The sequence below is a fragment of the Mus caroli genome, chromosome 2 (genome assembly GCF_900094665.2).
Source record: "Mus caroli chromosome 2, CAROLI_EIJ_v1.1, whole genome shotgun sequence".
Classification (NCBI taxonomy): Eukaryota; Metazoa; Chordata; class Mammalia; order Rodentia; family Muridae; genus Mus; species Mus caroli.
In genome coordinates, this window is record NC_034571.1 from 111,777,650 (window position 1) to 111,799,704 (window position 22,055).

A 22,055-nucleotide genomic window follows, 5' to 3' on the forward strand; every position below is an offset into this window, starting at 1 on the left:
ACACTCCAGAAGAGGGAGTCAGATCTCGTTACAGATGGTTGTGAGCCACCATGTGGTTGCTGGGATTTGAACTCCGGACCTTTGGAAGAGCAGTCGGGTGCCCTTACCCACTGAGCCATCTCACCAGCCCCCCCATTAGCATTTAAAGAGGTAGCCTGAGTAGCTTGTGGCTCTTCCTAGAGTGGGTGAGCCTCTGAGCTGATCAGTGGAAGGCCCAAATGAACAGAACTGTGGTCTCACCCTCAGATAAGTGAGTTCACCTCCACTTGCACACTTCATGAGTTCTCATCCCTCTGGGGCTGCAACTTAGACTTAGTAACTTAGACTTCCAGCTCCTCTTCTGCTTGTCAACACTTTGGACCTGACCCAGAGCTATAGATTCAGCTTTGGGGTCTCCAGCTCCTCCAGATCTCAAAGCTTCTTGGCTTCATAGCCACATGCGCTGATTTGCTGTGAGACAGTTCCCCTATACTATACCTATAGCAGACTGAGCCTGTTTCTCTGGAGAATGCTGATTAGTATAACTTTAATACACAGTCTTTAAAACTCATTAAGACTGTCAAAATTATTAGAGAAATGTCAAGCTGAGGACTGGTGGGAAGTATTAAATATACGGTGGCACACAGAACTGAAGATGAGGATCAAAAAAAGAAATTTGTCTTCAAAGACCAAAGACTCATATAGCATAACTATAGAAATGGGAGAAATGACTCAGCAGATAAAGGCCATTGCCACACAAGTCTGATGATGTGAGTTCAAGCCCCAGATCCCGTGTAAAGAGGAAAGGAACGATTACTGACTTAGAAACTTCTCTGACCTCCACACGTGAACCCGCACATACCTGCACATAGCTATTGTGCCTGCCTGTCATCCCAGGACACAGGAGATGGAAACATAAAGGATGAGTAGTGCAATGCCATCCTTAGTTCAAAGCCAGCTTGCATTACAGGAGACCCTGCCTCAAAAACTCTCCTTTAGTTTTGGATTTGTATCCGTAGCATTTCATGAGCTATTTTGAATCTGTCCGTAGATCAATTAATATCCACATCTGTCTGCTATGCAGTCACTTAAAGATATTAGAAGCAGCGTCCCAGCCAGGAAGTGCACCCCTCAAATTGTGGTATTGAGATTCCATTTCCTGTCGTAGAAATCAGAACTTCCACAAGAAGCAGCCCAGTTACAGTTGCTGAGGTAGGTCCACAAAGTCACTGTTGGAAAGAAAAATTGGTAAAGGAAAGTGGATTGTTTACAGTTTGGATAAACAGGGGGGTGGGGCCAGGAGACATCTGATTTCCTCCCTACTGTGCCCACAATGATCTTTGGGTTTAGTCAAAGCTTTGTGACAAAGGCTAGGACAAATTCAAATGCCACTGTGAGAGAGTTCAGCCTCTTCCTGGGGGAGGTGAAGCTGAGAGGGGGAAAAAGAGGGGGGATCTGATTTGGAATGGTAAACCAAAATACCAAAACCACCGAGGTTGCTTCTGTTCCCTTATGTAATCCATGCGCAAAATAAGCCTGGACACTATTTTACTGGCCAAAGTCCTGAAAACAATTTAGGAACCACTAGAAAAGGCCAGAAAGGACAACTGTAATTAAAACAGGCTAGTGACTGGTTAGGACTATTAGACCAGTCACTTGGGCTTCACAGCTTGTAAGCAAGTAAATGAAAAAGAGTCAAGCTTTCTACTGAGTTCTACCATTGTGTAGCCAAGTAGAAGATGAAGCATATCACCCCAACCAATAAAGAAAATAGAAATGACGGAGCTGAGGGTGTAGCCCAGTGGTAGAGCATGCACGAGGCCCTGAGGACAATCACCAGCACAGCCAAAAGAGAAGAGAGAAAAGAAAGAGGGACAGAAATGGATGGGGTGAGTAGAGCTGAACCCTAAGCCCTGGCAGCTACTGATCTCATCCAGCCTGAAGCAGGGGCGGTCCACATCCCCGCCTGTGAACTTATGGGCCACCAACTTGCAGGAAAGATTTAGAACAGATCATCCCAGGGAACTGGGGAGATATGAAAAGCCAAACCCTCAAACCCCATAAGAAATGGGAAACATTTATGTTTATGTTTATGTTTTATGTTATCCCACACGCCAGGGATGGTCCTGGCCTATTGTGTGTAATCTCTCTTCATTTTCATTTAAAACTCTCCAAGTGCTGGGCAGTGGTGGAGCACACCTTTAATCCTAGCACTTGGGAGGCAGAGGCAGGCAGATTTCTGAGTTCGAGGCCAAGCAAATGCAGTCATCACAACTATTTTATAGACAAGGAAAGTGAAGCCCACAGTGGTTTAGTAACTCCTGCCCAAGGCCACAAAGCTAGCAAATGGATGAGCTGGGATTTAAACCCTGGCCATTTGGCTCCAGGATCTTCTCTCTTAAACACTGGATTGATTATACTGTCTCTCTTCTAAAAAAGCCATCGGAGGTCATCAAGATGGCTCAGTGGGTGAAGGCATTTGCTGTCAAACCCAAAGGGTCCTGATCTACAGACTCTTAGTCCTAGTCCCGCAACCCACGTGGTGGGACTGACTGGGAAAATAGTGAGTGTCCTAAAATAATGTTAAATGTGTGCATTGTCTCAAGATGTTAACACACAATTGTCTTCACAAAGACGCTGGAGGTGGTGTGTGTGTGTGAGAGTGTGTGCGCGAGTGTGCATGTATGAGTGTGTGTGTGTTTGTGTGTGTGTGTGTGTGTGTGTAGTTAGCTAGCAACAAGGAGAGCCCAGGACCATCAGCTCCCGAGGCTCTTCCCTAACAAAGCAGCCAAGGCAGAGAGCAGGAAGAACTACCCCCCCACCCCCACCCCCACCCCTTGCTTGCTCTCTCCCTCTCCCTACTTCTCAGACACAGGCAGGAGCCAAAGCCAACACGTGGGTTTTGCCTCTGCTGTGTGTTCCCTTTTTTCTTCCCCATTGGTCTTTCACTCTGACCCTTAGGCCCAGGCAGTTTCTGGAAACACCCTCTATCTCTGGGGATAAATACTCCTTTGACTTTTTTTTTTTTTTTTTGCCCCCTGACCTTATCTTCAGTTCCTTAGCTAGGGGGTTTTCCCTCTGCAGCCCCTGTTGGGGAATTTTATGGTTGTAATTTGTATTGTCCCATTCTCTAGTCAGGTGGTCCTGACTCTGCTCCAGGGTTAGCCCCTTGCCTGGTTAGAGTTTGCTGTCTTCCCCAGGTAAGGAACGGCTCTCCCAGAAGAGTCCAGGTCATCTGTTCCATCCCACACATGGCCACTCTGCTTTGTTGGTCTGTACTTCCTGTTCTCCTCCGGAGATATGCAAACCCTGGTATCTTCCTAACCCCAGTTATACTGTGGTGTCCTTGACAAATAGAAGTTTGTATAGCAGGGTAGGGGTGAACGACTGTGGCCTTGGCAGTTTGGAGGCAGAGGCAAGGAAGATGATCAGGATTTGGAAGCCAGCTTGCTACAAATGGAGATACTGCCTCAAAAAAGCATGTGCTCACGTGTATATGTATGTGTAGCGTGGCATGATGGTTCGATATACATTATTACCACAATCAAACTAATTAACATATTTGCCATTCTCATATACCTTGTGTGTGTGGTAAGAACACAAGATCTACTTTCAAATGTAGAATGTGTAGAATGTATGGACATCATCCTTGTTATTAGTGGCAGTTACCATGCTGTATGCCAGAGCCTGGGGTCTTTCGTAAGTTGAAGGAGAAGCTCACAAGTGGGGTGATGCAATCACCAGATGTCTGAGCATAGATAACAGGCACCAACTAACACTCAGGTCAGAATATGCTCTCTGACAGCCACATGCTGTAGGAAGCAGAACATTTTAAGTATGTCCAAAGTGAAGATTTACTTTGTTTAGTTTTAAGACAAGGTCTCATTATGTAGTTTTGGCTACCCTAGAACTTGATACGTAGATCAGGTTGACCTCAAATTCACAGAGATCCACCTGCCTCTGCCTTTGAGCTGGGATTAAAGTTGATTTAAGGAAACACCAATGATCTTGCTCTTGTTGAAGCATCTCTGCTGATTGTGATATACTTACCCTTAATAGCACTCAGGAAATAGAGGTCGGTGGATCTCCGTAAGTTTGGGGCCCTGGCCTGACCTACTCACTCTGTAGAGTGAGTTCTAAGATAACCAAGGCTACATGGAGAAACACTGTCTGGAACAAACAAACAAACAAACAAACAAACAAGAAAAAAGATATTCCTTACCCTTCCAACATTTGTATCAGCTTACTAGGATCTGATTTTTATCTGAGTGAGTGTGTGTGTGTGTGTGTGTGTGTGTGTATGTGTGTGGTTTGTTTGTTTGTCTGTTTGTTTGTTTCATTTATTCCAGGCTGCCCTCCAACTGTAGCCTCCTGCCTCCATAAATAGGAACACCAGTATGGTATTCTGTGGTGCTAGGGATCAACCCAGGATGTCACAGATGGAGCCCAGAACTTCAGGCATGCTATGTAAGTGTTCTACCAAGCTACAGCCCAGGCTCCAGAATGAAGGGTTTAGATGTCAAAAGTTAGGGTTAAATTTGAGCATATGTACACAGATCAGAAAAAAAAATGTGTTGGTTTCTGTTGCATGCCAAGTGAATGACATCTGGGTCTCCAAATGGGTCAAAATGTCTGAGGTTAGAGATCTATTAAGACTAACAACATAGCCTGCTCTGGCAAAGGATGTCAAAGCCATGACATTAGTGTGTGTTCCAGTCCCCCAAGCCACCTCCCTCCCTTATAGTTCTTAGGTTGAGCATCACATGCCTGTGCCTCCAGAGCAGACTCTGCCTCTTGGCTTTCTGGTGGCCTCAGCACAGTTTGAAGTGTCCCAGGCAGTGTTAGGAGCCCCGGGTGCTGATGCATGCTGTGAGTCACAAGGTCTGATGCAAGCATCCATCATGGTGATTAGTCTCCTTTCCTACCACTTCCTCCTAGTAGATCAGCAGGCTAAAACAAGCCCCGGATCAGTAATTGTCTCCCCAAACCATCTGCACACACAGATCATGCTGTTTAGGTTTATAGGTGCATACCCAAAATGAAGAACATTTGTCTTGTTGCCTCCTTGATATACGCGGCAGTCCTTCCAGAATCTGAGCTCAGAGGGTTTTTCTGGGAGGGGCACCAATTCTGCCTTAGTATGTGGGTTTTCATTGATAAACGATAGCTTTCCTTCCATTGAAATATGACACTTGCTTCAGTGAATTATAATGCGGAGGCTTTAACATCTCAGTCGCATGCTCTAATAACCAAGCTTCTAAAAGGGGTTGCTTACACTCATTGTCCCCATTTCTTAACTCTCTGTTCAGCCTTTGACTCCAGCCTCCCAGCAAAGCATCTTTTCCCTGGGTCCCCAGTGACCTCTGACTCACTCCATCCGCTGGGCACCTTTAGGCTTCTTGTTTGACCTCTCTGTCGGCCACATTCTGTTGAAATCCTCGTGCTTGTGCTTGGGGGTAGGGCTGTGGCTACACTGGGTAAAAACCATGCCCTACATCCCGATCACACCTCTTAGGTGTCTCAGTGCTACTTCCAGGAGGATGTGATGGCTTTTTCACTAAGCTTTAGTGGGTAAAGACGCTTTCTGTACAAACCTGTTGATCCTGGTTCAATCCCTGGATGGAGGGAGAGAGAGCGAGACCTAGAGAACAGGCTCCTAGAAGTTGTCTTTCACACTCCTAACACACACACACACAGCCCCCCCCCATATACCACACATACAAGTCATACACAAAATATACACACATGCTTCACACACACTACACTGCTTGTGGACGTTGTACATCGTGGTGCGCACTAGGCTCCACTCCTAACACACACACACACAGCCCCCCCCCATATACCACACATACAAGTCATACACAAAATATACACACATGCTTCACACACACTACACACACATGCCACACACAAAATACACACATGCACAGAAGCTAGTAAATAACAAAATAAAGCCAGGTGGTGGTTGTGCACACTTTTAATCCCAGCACTCTCAGGAGGCAGAGGCAGACAGATCTCTGAGTTCCAGGACAGTCAGGGCTACACACAGAGAAAGAAACCTTGACTTGGAGAGAAAAAATGGTGTCATTTGCCAACTAATTCAAGGCCCAAGATAACTGATTTGATCTGCCTTTTGAGATCACTCCCCTACACCTCTGGCCACCGCAGGTGTTGTGTACCTCCGCTGCTGCTCGAAGGTTTCTCAGAACAGCCTTTCTTGTCTCCCCACAGCACCATGATCTCCAGCACTGAGTGTCTCTCCTCTGTAGCTCTAACTGCAATCTGTAGTTCCATGTATGATGGCTAGCTACAATCCCCCTAGAGGAAACAAGGAAAGCAGCAGTCTGTCTGTTTCCTTTGGCCCGGCACTCTTCCTAACCCTAGGCTGTGGTATCAGCAGGTATCACATCCGAGTTCAGCAGATGTTTGCTGAATGTGCGACTGATTCATATAGCTATAATTCATTCATTATGTGCCCATCTTTCTCGGACCTGTCTCTAGTAACCCATACGATAAACCCATTTATCATATGAAGGCACACAGGATAAAATACTTTGAAGGACTACAGTTACTACAAAAAGGAGTGCCCAAATTTTTCTACTTGAGGGTTTGATACTCCAGCTGCATATTTTATTAAAGTATTTCTTTCAGGGTGGTAAAACACACTCTGTTACTGGCTTGTGGGCACTCAGCCTGGCACTGGAGGAAGGGGTCATGTTACCAGCAGTACAGAGAAGTGAGGATACTGGTGGCAGGCAGCAAAGAGGCTGTAAGGACACACAGCTCCTGCTTGGGGACTTTCTGCATTCTCTGCTTCAGAAGGTTTCAGAGGGACAAAGGGATGGACGACCTCATCACCAAGTGGCAGGAATTCCTACGACCCATGAGGCATGGTGGCTCTTGGGGGGGGGGGTCCTCAGAACAGGACAGTGCAGTCTGACTTCAAACATTTCCAGGCTTGCTTGGCAGTTTGTCACGTCGGCACACTCTGGCGTCGGAAGATAACAGTGATGGGCAGAGGGGGACAAGACTGTACTGGGAGTCAGAACAGTGAACCAAGCAAGTCACTGGTTTTCTGTAAAAAGTCACATATCAACAATAAACCTTGTTGCAGTGGGGGTGAAAAAAAGCTCCTGGCAAGCTGTGTGGAAGATGGAGCGAGCATGGCTGGTTGTCACGGTAATAACCCATCCCGCTCTGAGGAGCACTTGCCGTGATGGGTACTTGCTGAGCACTTTGCATGCATTACCTCACGCAATCCCGCAATAATCTATCAGGGTTCTTATTATCACCATTTCTCATGCCGTGGAACCAAGAGTCAGTGTGACAATGTGTGCTCCAAGTAAGCCAGCCAGCAAATGTCATACACAGGATTCCAAACCAGCTCTGTTTGACTCTGTCCCTGTACACTTGCCCGGGAGGTGGGGAACACTGGCAGGAAAGTTGGGTTTCAGCCTGGCTCTTCCTTTACAGCTTTGTGTCTTAGGGTTACTTCTGGGGGAGGGGGGAATGTTTTCTGTCAAATACGAGTGTTGGCATTCATGGCCGAGTGTTGGTAAAGATTTAAAGAGAAACACAGCAAAGCCTTTAAGACCATTTTGATGTAACAGAGACTGGTCATAGCTAATGAGTTTGGACTATGACCGTCCAAACCCAGCGAGAGGCGCTAAAGGTGTAAATATGAAAATAGTATGCAAAAGGGATGTAAAACATCTTGATTTTTCACACTAGATATATAGAAATAGTCTTTTTGTTATAGTAAAATACATTGCTGAAATTAATCTCACCTATTTCTTTTCCACTTTTTTTAAACATGATAACTGCAAATGTACAATCTTGTGTGACTAATTACATTTCTGCTACGGTGCAGTGTGGTGTCCTCCAGAGACCTATAGAGGTGAATTATTATTATTATTAAGGTGATTTCACTCAGAGCAAACTCCCATTTGCCACTGAGGTAAGCACCCACAGTCAGATGCAGAGTGAGGGCCTGTTTGCTTATCACTGTGAGGGAATTTTTGGTCTTTGTTTTTGTTTTTCCCCACCACAGAGTTTTTCTGTGTAGCCCTGGCTGTCCGGGAACTCACTGTATAGACCAGGCTGACCTTGAACTCACAGAGATCTTCCTGCCTCTGCCTCCTGAGTGCTGGGATTAAAGGATTGCACCACCACTGCCTGGGGTCCATGTTTGCTTTAATGTGGGAAAATGGTGCAGGTCTTCACATTTTGGACTTACTGTTTCTGATCCCTGCCCCTTCCCTTTGGCTCTTTTGAGACAGAATCACGTTGATCTCAAGCCGGTTTCCACTTTACTATGTAGCTGGGGATTATTTTGAATTCTGACTCTCCTGGGTCTACCTCCTGAGTGCTGGGATTACAGGCATAGACCTTTTGAAATGCCATTTTTGTTTTGTTTTGTTTTTGTTTTTCGAGACAGGGTTTCTCTGTATAGCTCTGGCTGTCCTGGAACACACTTTGTAGACCAGGCTGGCCTCGAACTCAGAAATCCGCCTGCCTCTGCCTCCCGAGTGCTGGGATTAAAGGCGTGCGCCACCACGCCTGGCTGAAATGCCATTTTTAATGTTGCTTTTCAAATACATAGAATCTCCCAAACAAAGGGAAGTACCTATGACTGGAGGCATCACTAGATTCAGAGAATAACAAGATGGTCTAAAACTCTGTTACTCACATGGGTTGTTTTCCTGTTGGCACAGGGTCTCATTATGTTGCTTATGTTGGTCTCAGGCTCAGGGCATCCTCCTGCTGCAGCCTCCTGAGGCATTAACCACCAACCCAGAGCCTCCCACGTGCCCTGCCGCTCATCCCAGCTCTGGAAGCTGTAGCCATGGAGCCAGGGAGTGATCTGCAGCTCACGAACAATGGCAGTCCCTTTTCTCTTTCTTGTAGCAAAAATCATTCCTTCTTCCCCCACTACTTATCAACTGCTGCATATCCCAACTTGTAATAAGAGCTACATCTATTACAGTGGGTTCAACCAATCTTCAGGAAAGCATTTCTTTTCCTAGTGTCTGGCTACCCTATGTATACCAGATTGGCCTTGAACTCACAGAGATGCGTTTGCTCCTGCCTACAGACTACTAGGCCTAAAGGCCTGTGCCACCACACCCAGCTGGCCATCTCATTCTGATGCATGTCTAACTTTCATCTTGTCCCTCTTGTGTCATCAGATCAACCACATACTTTAGGCTCTTGATTTTCTCATTGTGTCCCCTGCCGTTCCATTCAGCTTTGGGGTTTCCTGCAGGTTGCATCGTAGACTCTGTTGTTCATTCAGGTTATAGAATACTAAAATAAGACTTGGCTAAAAAAGGGAACAGTCAACTAAATTATATCTCTGCAAGGACAGGAGATCAAATTGACATAGCTGACCTTGAAGATTGATCTGTGTTCTGCATTAAAGTTACATCCCAGAAAAGCACAAGCCAGGAGAGGAGTTTTACTTCAGGGTAACACCAGCTGCTGTAACACAGAAGCGCCAAGATTTCAGAGGCTTTGTGGAACTGAAGGCTGTTTCTCCTGTAACAGTTTGGAGCTAATGTTCCTGGGCAGTGGGGCTTTCCTCTTTCTGGTGGTGGAGGCTCAGGCAATTCTTTCACGTGACTCTGCCAGTCTCTAAGAGCAGCCTGTTCTCTGCAGCCAATCAGCATACAAAAGGCATGCCTGTTTCTACCTGGGCCTGGAAGTGGGGCAAGATTGCCTTGCTTCCATGGCATTAATACAAATTTATCACACGGGCTCCCTGAAATATAGAGGAGCTGGAAATACAGCTCTCAGGTGGGAGGCCGCCCCGCCCCCTAACAAGAGTATTATGCAAGAGGAGCACGCAGGCTGGTAAACATCTCTCCACTTCGCCTTCAATTTCTAAATGGAAATGATTCCCATAAGGATGAATGCAAAATGTTGAGATGTGTTTCCACACTTTACCATCAATACTATCCATTATCACAGCCCCAAATCATTAAAAAGCACTAACAAGCTAAGGATATGACTTAGTGCTAGAGTGTGTGCCTAGCCCACATAAGACCTTGGTTCAATCTCAGCACCAAAACAACAGTAGAACCCGTACACACACACACTTATATTATACAATATTATATCATTATAATGTTATATATAATACAACAAAAGACAAGGAGTCAGGTAGATCCTTCAGTCAGTAAAGTACTTGCCTTAAAAGTATGGAAACTGGGACTGAAGAGGTGGCTCAGTGGTTAAGGGCACTGACTGCTCTTCCAGAGGTCCTGAGTTCAATTCCCAGAAACCATATGACAGCTCACAAGCAGCTGAAATAGAATCTGACACCCTCTTTTGGTGTGTCTGAAGAGAGTTACAGTGTACTACTCATGCACATAAAATAAATATTTTTTTAAATATGGAAATCTGATTTTGGATCCACAGAACTCCTGTGAAAAGATGCAATATGCACGGTGACACCAGCTTGTAGTCCTAAGATGGAGAAGATTGGAGGAGAAGGCAGAAGACTCTGGAACGTGTTGACCGCTAGCAAAGCCTCGCTGGCAAAGTGTCAGGCCGATGAGACATCCTGTCTCAAACTAAGGTGGAAGGTGCCTGGGGGTTTGAGAGTGATGCCCCCCATAGTCTCTGGCGTTTGGATGCTTGGTTTACAGTTGATAGCAATGTTTTGGGAACCTTAGGACATTAGGCTTTCTTTGTTAAAGTCAGTGTCACTGGAGGTGGGTCTTGACAGTCTAAATACTCTTGACATTTCTACCTTGCTCTCTCTGTTTTTCTATTTGCCTTTCAGGATGTGAGCGCTCCATTTTTCTGCTCCTGCTGCCAACCCTGTCCCTCACTGCCATTGACTCCCTGACGTGACAGACTTTTATCTCCCTGGAACTCAACACATATACATACATTTGTTTGCTTTTTATATTTATCTATGTGTATTTTTGAGACAGTCTCCCAGGTTGGCCCTGAACACTTTTTTTTTTTTCAAGACAGGATTTCTCTGAGTAGCCCTAGCTCTCCTGCAACTCACTTTGTAGACTAGGCTACCCTCAAACTCACAGAGATCCACCTTCCTCTGCCTCCCAAGTGCTGGCATTAAAGGGGTACACAACCATTGCCTAGCTTTTATTTATTTGTTTGTTTGTTTGTTTGTTTATAGACACTGTGTCATTACGTAGCCGTAGCTCTCCTAGAACTTGCCAAGTAGACAAGATTGACCTGGACTCAGAGAGAAGAGAGATGCTCTTTAACTCTGTATGAAGCCAAGGATAGCCTTGAACTGATCCTCCTGTCTCCTGGAATTATAAGCATGTGTTTAGTTTTGCAGTGCTACGGAGCAAACCTAGAGTTTGCTGAACACAAGATAAACACTCTACTAAGCACTCATACGTGTGAGCTGCATCCCAGCCTGCTTGATCATTGTTTTTAGAGATTATGTAGCCTAGGTTGACCTTGAACTCGTAACCCTTTTGCTTTAGACTCCCTGATTCCGGGATTACAGGCATGGGTCACCATTGTGACATATCACCCTACAAGTAGTGATAAGAAAACTCCACCATCAAGAGGGAATGTGCTAAGAATGTTAAAGATGTGTTAAGTGGGGGATGTCAGGATGACCAGTGTGTGTGTCACCTGCTCCATTAAAGGGACAAACGCAGAGAGAAGGAAGGCAAGATGACTAGGCAAGAGTGAGGTTGTCATCTTGTCTTATTGCTCTCAAGTTGGTAAAGGGTGAAACACCAACTTCTTTTTCTTTACACTTTATCAACAGAAATTCTATTGTTAACTTGCTCTTTCTTTCAAAGTTTCTAGATGACCTGCCAGCTAAAATACCTTGGGAAAAAAATGACATACTAGCCAAATTGTTATAAGCATTTACAAAAGCATTTGAAATGCTTTATCTTTTTTTTTGAGATGTATTTGTTTTATGTGTATAGGTGTCTTGACCACAGGTAAGTCTGTGAACCACATGTGTGCAGTACCCTTAGAAACATGTACATGTTGTTGTATTATATATAAAACATTATAATAATATAATATAATATAGCCGGGCGTGGTGGCGCACGCCTTTAATCCCAGCACTCGGGAGGCAGAGGCAGGCGGATTTCTGAGTTCGAGGCCAGCCTGGTCTACAAAGTGAGTTCCAGGACAGCCAGGGCTACACAGAGAAACCCTGTCTCGAAAAANCAAAAAAAAAAAAAAAAAAAAAAACAACAAAAAAAATAATATAATATAATATAATATAATATAATATAATATAATATAATATAATATAATATGGGTGCTGGGAATTCAACCTATACCCGGAGCAGTGACAAGCACCCTTAACTGCTGAGTCATCTCTTCAGACTCACAAAACATTAGAGTACACAAAAACAATGTACTCTCAGCTTCTTTATACTTTCCAGAGTGCCAGTGGTTCCTTAACACATCAGATGTGTCCCTGGGGCTTGCTGGTCAGCCTAGTCTACTTGGCAAGTGAGAGGCCCTGTTTCAAAACATGAAGTGGTTGGCTAGGCAGTGGTTGTGCAGCCCTTTAATCCCAGCACTTGTAAGGCAGAAGCAGGTGGATCTCTGTGAGACTGAAGCCAGACTGGTCTACAGAGTTAGTTCTAGGACAGCCAGGGCCACAACCAAGAAACCCTGTCCAAAAGAAAAAAAAAAAGTGGGTAGTGCCTGAAGACTGACATCCAAGGTTGACCTCTGGTTTACACATAAGAATGCACACACTAATATGTATACTTTCCCTGCCCCCAACCCTCACACACAGAGAAAAGAAAAATGCCCTTACAAGACAAGAATAACCATAAATCAACCAAGTCAAAAGGCGATATTCAGGGCAATGGAGGTACACGGCTTTAATCTCAGCTCTCAGGAAGCAAAGGCAGGAGCGGCTCTGAGTTTGAGGCCAGCCTGGTCTGCAGAGGGCTACATAGAAAAACCCTGCCTCCTACCCCACAAAGGCAATATAGGTGGGTATGGTGACACATGCCTGTAATCCCAGCCCTTGGGAGACAGAGGAAAGAGAAAGGGAGTTCAAGGCCACTCAAGCTTCTGAAAACACGGTTGGGGATTGGTTCTAATGCTTTGAGTTAATCTGGCCCCCAAAATCAGGGATCTGTGTGTTCAAACACTGAAGGTCCTTGTCCCCAATTGGTTTTTGATCAATCAATAAAGAGCCAATGGCTAGTGGCAGAGCAGGTAGACTGAGGTGTGACCTTTGGATTTGCATGAGCTAGAAACTAGAAGGAGAGAGGAAGTGAGAATCGCCACAATTCGGAGACAGATCAGACTTAGAGCTACAGAAGGAAAATCATCTGAAATGCAGGTGAGAAGGAATGCGGCCCCCAGAAGGGCTGCCCAGAAGTGTCTTGAGCATCAAAGACTAGAGAGCTGCCCAGAAGGAACCAGGGCAACAAAGATAAAATATAGAATTAGAGGGTGTTAAACCAGGATTACAGAAGGGAAATGTATGCTAGCCAGTCTCCAGCCTTTGAGCTAGTCAAAGCATACTTAAAATTAACTGGTGTGTGTGTGTGCGCGCGTGCATGCATGCGTGCATGTGTGTCTGTGTGTCTGTCTGTCTTTCATTGAGATCCAGATAGCTCTTGGGTGTGTGTGCGTGCTTGCATGTGGCCTGTCGGGAGCACAAAATGGTTAGCTAAACTCACAGCCACAAGACACCTTCCCCACCCCCGTATGTGTGCATGAAGGGGGAAGTAATGCAAATTTTTGAAAAAATATTTGCAACTTGTAACATAAAAAACAAATCCACCTATGAAATGTCGTAGGACTAAGCAAAACCATAGTTCAAATCTGCTAACAAAAAAAAAAAAAAAAAAGCATACATAGAAATGCAGTGAGTGTTAAATACAGACAGAAGTGTTCAGTTTCGGTTTTTTTTTTTTAAGATAAAAGTAACCAGAAATGCTTTAACTAAGTAAGAATAGGCCAAGAAGCTAAACCTCTGATAACACTCCTTGGGCAAGCAGATGAGGAAGGGAGGAACACTGTGGGACAGTCCCTGCAGGGAAGGATTTGAGAGGATCACTCAAAAGTGCAGTGTGCACAGCTTGCTACTCTACAAACTACAGCCCTAGGAACTTACCTTAAAATGCAAGTGCAAAATGACGTGCAAAGTGGGCATTGCGATTCGTTTGTAATAGCAAAATCACTGGGAAAAACCTGAATGTCCATAGACGAGAGACTGGATAGTTAATGCGTGCTTTATTAATGCAAGGGGACACTATCGTATTATTTCTAAAAAGTAACATGGGGTGGCTCTCTGTGAAGTGAGGCTTGGGTGATGTTCTATGCCTTCCGTCCTAGAGTTGGGGAGAGCAGGGGCTTGGTGAATCTCTGTGAGTCACAGGACAGTCTACACAGCAAGTTCCAGGCAAACAGGGGCTATAAGAGAGACCCTGTCTCAAAATAAATATGAAGAAAAATCAAGATGAACAGTATACATAATGCTACATTCTATTTAGCCAAAAATGAAGTTCACACATGAAGAAACTGGGCTGTGGACCTTTTACTTGCTGTGGAGGAGAGCCGGTGGGCACCCAGTTCTGAGAGATGCTTTAGAAGGGGCGGTTTGTTGAAAACGTTGCTGATATTTTCTGCTGTTTCAAGGTTGTTTTGTTTTGTGTGTTTGTTTGTTTGTTTGTTTGTTTCAACGTTGTTATGTATTGTCTGTTTGAAAAGTGACACTAAGCATAGTGGTGGCAGGCTTTTAATCCCAACACTCAGGAGGCAGAGGCAGACAGATTCTGTGACTACAGAGCATGTCCCACCACATGCAGGGCTACTCAAAGAAAAACAAACAATATAGACAACCAAAATTAAAATTTGGGCAGAGGATGTAGCTCTGCTGTGGGAGACAAGCACAGAGCCCTAGATTTGATCCCCAGTGTACTTTAAAAAATAAAATAAAATAAAGATCCAGCCAGTCAGTCAGGACTAGAAAGATGACAAGGTGGTTAAGAGCATTGCTGGTCATGTAGAGGCCTTAGGGTTTGGTTCTCAGCACCGGTGGCTCACAACCATCTGTAACTCCAGTTCCAAGGCACTCATCCCCCTCCTCTGGCTTCCTCAGGCACCAGACACTCATGAAGTACATATACATACACGCAGTCAGAATACACAGACACATAAAAACCAGGCGTGGTGGCACACGCGTTTAATCCTCGCAGCACTCCGGAGGCAGACGCAGGTGGAACTCTGAGTTCAAGGTCAGCCTGGTCTACAGAGTGAGTTCCAGGACAGCCAGGGCTACACAGAGAAACTGTGGTGAAAAACAAAAGCAAAAACGAAAACAAACAAACAAAAAAACAGGAAAAAATTCACCAATTTACAGGTCTGTGCAGTACACACCTATAATCCCAGTACTCAGCCAGTGAAAATGGAAAGATGAGAGCCAGTCTCAGCTACATAGTAAGTTCCAAGTCAGCTTGCGCTGAAGATTCTCCTGCCTCAGCCTCCTGAGTGCTAGGATTACAGCCGCACGTCCCTTCTAGAACTGTTAAATCAGCTCTGATAGGATGATGACAATCTTAGGGAAATGTGCATTGTCACCAGTAGTGGCATTATGTATTTTGTGACATTGAATTTTGGAGGGCTCACTCACCTGCTTCCTACCTCTCAGGCATGTTTCCCCAATGAAATCACCAGCCCCCACTTACCTGAGGACAGCTGCTACGATGAAGAGGCCTCGTGGGTGTTTGTTTCCTTTCAGAACAGCCACTTAAGATTTCCACTTCTTCCTTTCAAGTAAACCGAAATTTAGAGCAAAGGACAGGCGAAACTGGACCTTCTAAGAGCGAATCTTTAGATTAAAAAGGGGTGGGGGGGACAGTTTCCATTTTATTGATGAAAATGTGTTTGCTTTCTACTCAGTCAGTTACGCATTGTGTATCGCATGACATTTTCTGGTTCAAATGGCTATCTGGGTAAAATACCAACATTTAAAAATCTTTTTTTCCTCCACTTCTGTTTCAGTGTTGACAACTCTATTAGAATCTGAAAGTCAGTGCTTTTTCAGCCGAAGGACAGTTCAGCCGAGATGTTTGATTTTACCATACAAACGTGATTCAGCGTCCTTTAAAATAAATAAATAAATAAATAAATCAGAGGACAAAAGCGAAAAAGAATAGTTGGCCGCACGCTGGGATGACTGCTGGGATGGGAGGCTGCGCGCAGGCTTCTGAACTACTCCCGCCAAAAGCCAGGGTGGGCTCCGGGCCTCCGCTCGCTCAGAGATGCAAAGCCGCGGGTGACCGGCCTCTGGCGGCGGGAGTGGCTCCCCCTGCAGGACCGATGGAGAACTGCGCTGGGAAATGTTCCAGCCTCATGCGCCCCGGAGTCCTGGCTTTAAAGGGCTGCTGGCTGCTGCGCGTGCCTGCTCGCCGCTTCCGGGCTGACAGTGTGGGCTGCAGGCAGTGGCTGGCCCAGGACGCCGAGAAGATGACAAGGAGTGGCTGAACCCCAGGGCTCAGCCTGGACAGTCGACCACTGACTGCACGGGAGGGGGGGGGGGGGAATCACCTCGCCCAGGACAGAGTTCAAAGGTGGCTTCCCTCGGTTTTTGTCTCTTCCTACCACCCCACTGTCTTTTCTCTGCTTCCTTTTTTAAAACAATAGTCTCAACTAAGAGAAACTCTAAAACTTGTGCAAGTTATTCTTAGATAAGTAATTTAACCTGTCCAGGATTCAGTTTTTCTTTTCTTTTTTTTCTAGTAATATTAAAATTACAACTCTTTTTTTTTTAATCTGATGGTATCTTATAAAATTCAATATGTGCTTACTCTATGCCTAGCAAAACTCCTAAGTATTTATTCAGACGAAATTAAGATCCACACCCATGTTCAGAGCAGTATGACAGTAGCCAAATGTCTATCAACGCATAAGGAAGGGCACAACACACTGTGGACCTGACTGCCACTCAGCAGTAATCTATGATACTATACATCAGAATGCTTGGCTCTTTGAGTAGTATGGACAGAAAGTAACCTCTGGAGCAATGGAGATGTCATGAATCTTGACTTGTGGTTAATGTCTGTGTGAGTTCATATACTTGTTAGTAAACTGTACGTGAAGATTTATAATTTCAAAGCATGTACATTAAACTTTTACATCAATTTGAAAATATCTTTATTTTGGGACAAGGTCTTGCCATGTAGCCTAGGCTGTCCTTGAATACTTCCTGTGTCTACCTCCCCAGTGCTGAGAAAATAGAAGGACAATAAAAATATTTTTGAAAAATAGTTGTACCCAGCTTATAAGTGGTTTTAATTATGAAATAAGCTACGCAAGAGGTTCGGAGACCTGGGGAGATGGCTCAGTCAGTAAAGCACTTGCCCCGCAAGCACACATTCAGTCTCCAGAACTCCAGTTTTAAAATGAGCGCTTGTAATCTCACTGCTGGGGACACAGAGACAGGGAACCCCTGGGGTTCACTGGCTGTCCAGCCTAGCCTACTCAGACAGTGAGAGACCCTGTCTTAAAATGCTAAGGAGGATAGCCGAGGTTGCCCTCTGGTCTCCACATGTGCACACATAAGCCCACACACAAAACTGTAAGAAGATACAACGTGTGGAACCTAAATGCCACCATACAAATCCTAGGTATATGCATGCAGTATTTATATATAATATAAAAATACTGCAGCACTTATATATAATATTCATAGCTAGCCCCAAATCCTAGAGACTGTGAGAAAGACCTATAGTTTAAAGTGCTACATGTCAGAAGTGTCTGTGAGAAAAACTCACAGTGCAAAAGGAGGAATCAGCCTACCACTGTCTTAACCAAAAATGGGGTTGAGAGGGTTAAATGGGGCCACATCCTTACATTTACATGTGATCAAGAAGGGATACAAATGTGTATAAATTATTTACTATATCTTTCTGATATAACTTCTTACTATGTTGTTGTTGGTTTTTAGTTTTTAGACAGGGTATCACCTAAGTTGGCCTCCAGTTCACAATTCTCTTATTTCCATCTCTGAAGCTTGATATTATGCCTGCCCTGATAGAATTCTGCATCTGTGAAACATTGCTTCTAGTCCAAATGCCAGAGAGTCACAGAATTTAGCAAGGGACAGTGCACATTCTTCTGATGTGGAAACCACACATTCAGCGATCGCTGCTCCCTGACGCACCCAGGACATTGCACTAGCTGTGGCTTTTCATTCTGGCCCTTTCCTAGATGCTGTGTGCCTTGTGAAAAGGAGACATCTGTCCTGAATGCCTGAGTGGGCAGGCTAGCTCTGTCACTTATTACAACTGAGACTGAGGAAGTCTCTTAACCTCTTCAGCCCTAGCTGCAAAGCAGGAATAACCTCATAGGGCTTTCTAAGCTAGTTGGATGGGAAAAGGTATGTGTGAGTCAGGGGACAGGGGTTTGGGATGGGGTGGGGCATTGAAGCTGAGGAGAAAGCTCAGAGGGTAAAAAGGATTTGCTGGGTCAGAGTGCGGACCAGAGTTCAAATCTGCAGTACTCACTGATGGTAGTTGTAATCCCAGCCATAGGTGGATTCCCTGGATTGACTGGCCAACCAGTCTAGTTAAAATGGTAAGATCCAGGTTCAGGAAGAGACCCCCATCTCAGAAAATAAGACAAAGGCTGATGAGATGTCTTAATGGGCACAGGTTATTGCCACCAGCCTGAGAACCCAAGGTTGACGCACAGGACCTACATGTCAGGAGAGAATGACTCCCACAAGTTGTCCTCTGGCTCCTACAGGTGTGAATCTGTACAGACACGTGGAAATGCAAACAAATAAAATTGTTTGCAGAGAATTGCAAATTGAAAAAAAAAATCAAGATGGAGAGCGATAAAGGAAGACACCTGCATTGGCTTCTGGCCTGCGCATGCACTCGAGGATGCCTAGCCATCTCCTCCTACAGAAAGAAAGAGAAAGACAGTGGAGGTGGGGTGTTGTTGACTAACTGCAGGGAATGCTGAGCAGGTTGCCTGGAGTAAGCAAGTGTGCGTGCCAGTGAGCAATTTTGGAGATGCAAGCCCCCCCACTCCTCTCTGCACAAACGGGTGAAGATGTGGCAAAGCCTCTTGGAAGGGCGTGGGGGTGTGGCTCAAGGTAGGCATGATTCAGACGCTGCTCAAATAAAGGGGTCGTAAGAAACAGCCAAACAGACAAAAAGAAAGAACTTTCTGGAAGAATGAAGGGCTGTGCCCTCTGCCCTATGTGTACATGTCCTTTCTTTGCTTTCCTCTAGAAGCCTTCAATAAAATCCACGTGGTCTACAAAAGCGCTGTGTAAGTGGATTTCTAGGGAGGAGTGGGAGAGTTACCAAGCCCTGCCTTGAAGGGTACAGTCAGGAAAGTCAGGTTGCAAACAACACCCATGACTGCCTTATCCTGAATGTGTCTGGCACAGTCCTAGATTCGGGTTTTGTGTTTAATGAGTGACAGATTTTTTTAGGTGGCGCTTCGTGTCTACGTGTTCTGGCAAAGGAATCTGCTTGGCCCCTGCACAAGTGTTTGTGTAAGGACAAAAGGGTCTTGGCTCTTGTGTGGTGGGGATGCGGTTATAGTGGGCTCCCCGGCACACGTGTTTGTATAACGACAACAGGGTTTTGCGTCTTCTGGTGGGCGTTTGTGTGGTGGGGATGCGGTTATAATGTACTCCAATTCTTCCTCCCTACAGACCGGAAAATCTCCCTCATTTGGACGCAAATTATTCTCTGCCGCTCTCCACTCAGCTTCACGCTGGTGGAAGGCACCCAGCGAGCAGCGAGTAGCTGTTCCGCCCCTCGGGGACCTCATCACTCCCTCCGGTGGCTTCTCGCCCACACCGAGCCTCTAGGGAGCTACCCTAGTGGGCCCGTGGTTCAGCGAGTGACAGGACCTACTCTTTCCGCCCCACCCGGTACTGACTCGGGGCATCCCTTGAGCGCCCCCTGCTCGTGACTCCGGCACTTGCTGCAGTTCCCAGCCCTTGCGAGCCGCGGAGCGCCGGGCCACGCGTCCCCGGCCGGGTCAGGATCAAGGTCTTAGTCCCGCTGCCGTGCTGCTCCCTGGGGCTGGGACCGAGAGAACGTGCGGGTCGCGCAAGCGTGAACTTGGGGCAGCCGGTGCCGGTGCCAGCACCGCCGCCGGCGAGGCGGAGACTGAGCGCTGGGTGAACCCGGTGCTGATGCGGTGCAGGCCGCAGCTGTGCGGCCCCCGGTCTGCACTGCGCCAGCCATGCGCGAGCCTGAGACCAGCCTCATTAGAACAGCGTTTTAGATTGAATTTTCGGGTGGCTCTTTGGAGGCCACCAGTCTTGGCACAGGAGGGTGGGAAAGTAGGCTCGCTTTGGTATGTGGTACAGCGATGGAGGAATTTTTGACCACTGCACTAACAACCTCGCCTGCTCCCCGAACTTATGTTTTGAGGACAAACATGACAAATTGTGACATCGCCCAAATGCTTTGTATTTATCTACACAGAGCTGACATTTTCATACCTATACTTGATCTGATCCTCTGTTTATTTTGAGATAGAGTCTCAAACTCTGGATCCTAAAGCTTCCACCGGAACTCAGGAATTACAGGCATACACCACCCAGCTTCCTGATTCTAGCTGCTGCTTCTCCTCTCCCTTCTCCTCCTCTTCCTGTCTCCATTGTCTTCCTCCAGTGTCCCACTCTTTCCCAGACCCTCCATCAGCCTCACTACTGACCCCTGGCAATTTACGATTTAGGCTAACACAACTCCATCAGCTGTGACCCAAGTATTCAACTCACATTTCTGCTTCCATTTGGTTCCCAGCCTTCCCGTTCTAGGCTATTTCTGGCTGTCCATTATATGGCCCTCTCATTAATTCCTGTTCTTTAGGTGTCCTAAATGCTGTCCTCGCTGTGCCTGACTCAGGCCCAACCTTCCCTAAGATCTAGATTCACCATCTCAGTTCAGAGCACGCTTTCCAGATGGGGCCTGATGAGGTTTGTGTATCAGACTAGTGCTCTCAGAACTGTCCCTGGAATCTCTAGGCTTGGAAGGATCCTCTCCCTGCCCAACAGGCCCCCCAGGACAAAGTCGGACTTCTTATTCTTCTGCCCAAGGAATCTGAGCTCTGTTTCTCAAGCTCTTCTACTTTGGGAGGTCCTGTATTCTCCTAGGACGGGCCACACAACCTTTATTTCGAGGAAGGGTGATTCCTACCTTATTCTTCCTGTTGGTCTGTCGAGAGATTCTGCTATGTTTTTCACACCAAGAATTGGTAAAGGAAGCTGGGCAGTGGTGGCACACTCCTCTAATCCTAGTAGGGCTGGGGGTACAGATCTGAGTTGGAGGTCAGCCTGGTCTACAGAGCTACTTCCAGGACAAGAATTGGTAAAGGTGTCAGGGCCAACCTGCCTCAAGTCCAGACTGTCTCCGTTTCCTTAGGCTGCTAGTGAACACTGAATACCTGCTGAGTGGCTTAAGGAAGACCATTGTCCTTTCTCCCGACCCAGCTAAGTTCCACCCCTTGCATCAAGGCTGGAGCCTAGCTCAACTGAGGGCTTAATTAGAGCCTGCCTTTATCACTTACTGTCGTTTTTTTCACACCCTGTCAACAGTGTTTCCAGAAAGAGATAGTGATGTCAACTCTGTTCCTATGGTCACCTCCACACCTCAGTCAAGAACAGCCAACCCCATGCTCGGGGGAGGGGGAGCTGTCCTTCCTCTCAGAGTCCTCGGAAGGAATGTGTGCTGCGAATCAGTACCCGGATGTGTGTCTATAGGTCTTTGCTGCCCCTGGAGGACTCCACGGAACTGTTCCTGGCCCACCTCTGAGGACACACCATGTCTGGCCTCATGTGTTCATCTTTGCACACCGGAAATAACACTTCCTGAGTTTTAGAGTTTCTTGCACCAGGAAGACATCAGGCCACTGAGGACAGCTATATTTTTTGTAAGTTCATTGAAAATACTATCACTAATTATTATCATCCTTTTATTCATAAACACATTTTTTAATTCTAAAAATACAAGAATGACAGCATTTCCAGATTAACCACAAGTTTTTGCTTCTTTAGAATCTTGTGTGAGCCTAAAGTAGCCTTGAACTCCTGATTCTTCTGCCTCTGCCTCCTGAATGCC

The 22,055-nt window shown here is 45.9% G+C and overlaps 1 pseudogene; it reads left to right on the forward strand.

Moving 5' to 3' along the window:
• LOC110306933 overlaps positions 1-10,836 on the forward strand; it is a 34,783-nt pseudogene extending 23,947 nt beyond the window's left edge.
• The last annotated feature ends 11,219 nt before the right edge of the window (positions 10,837-22,055 follow it).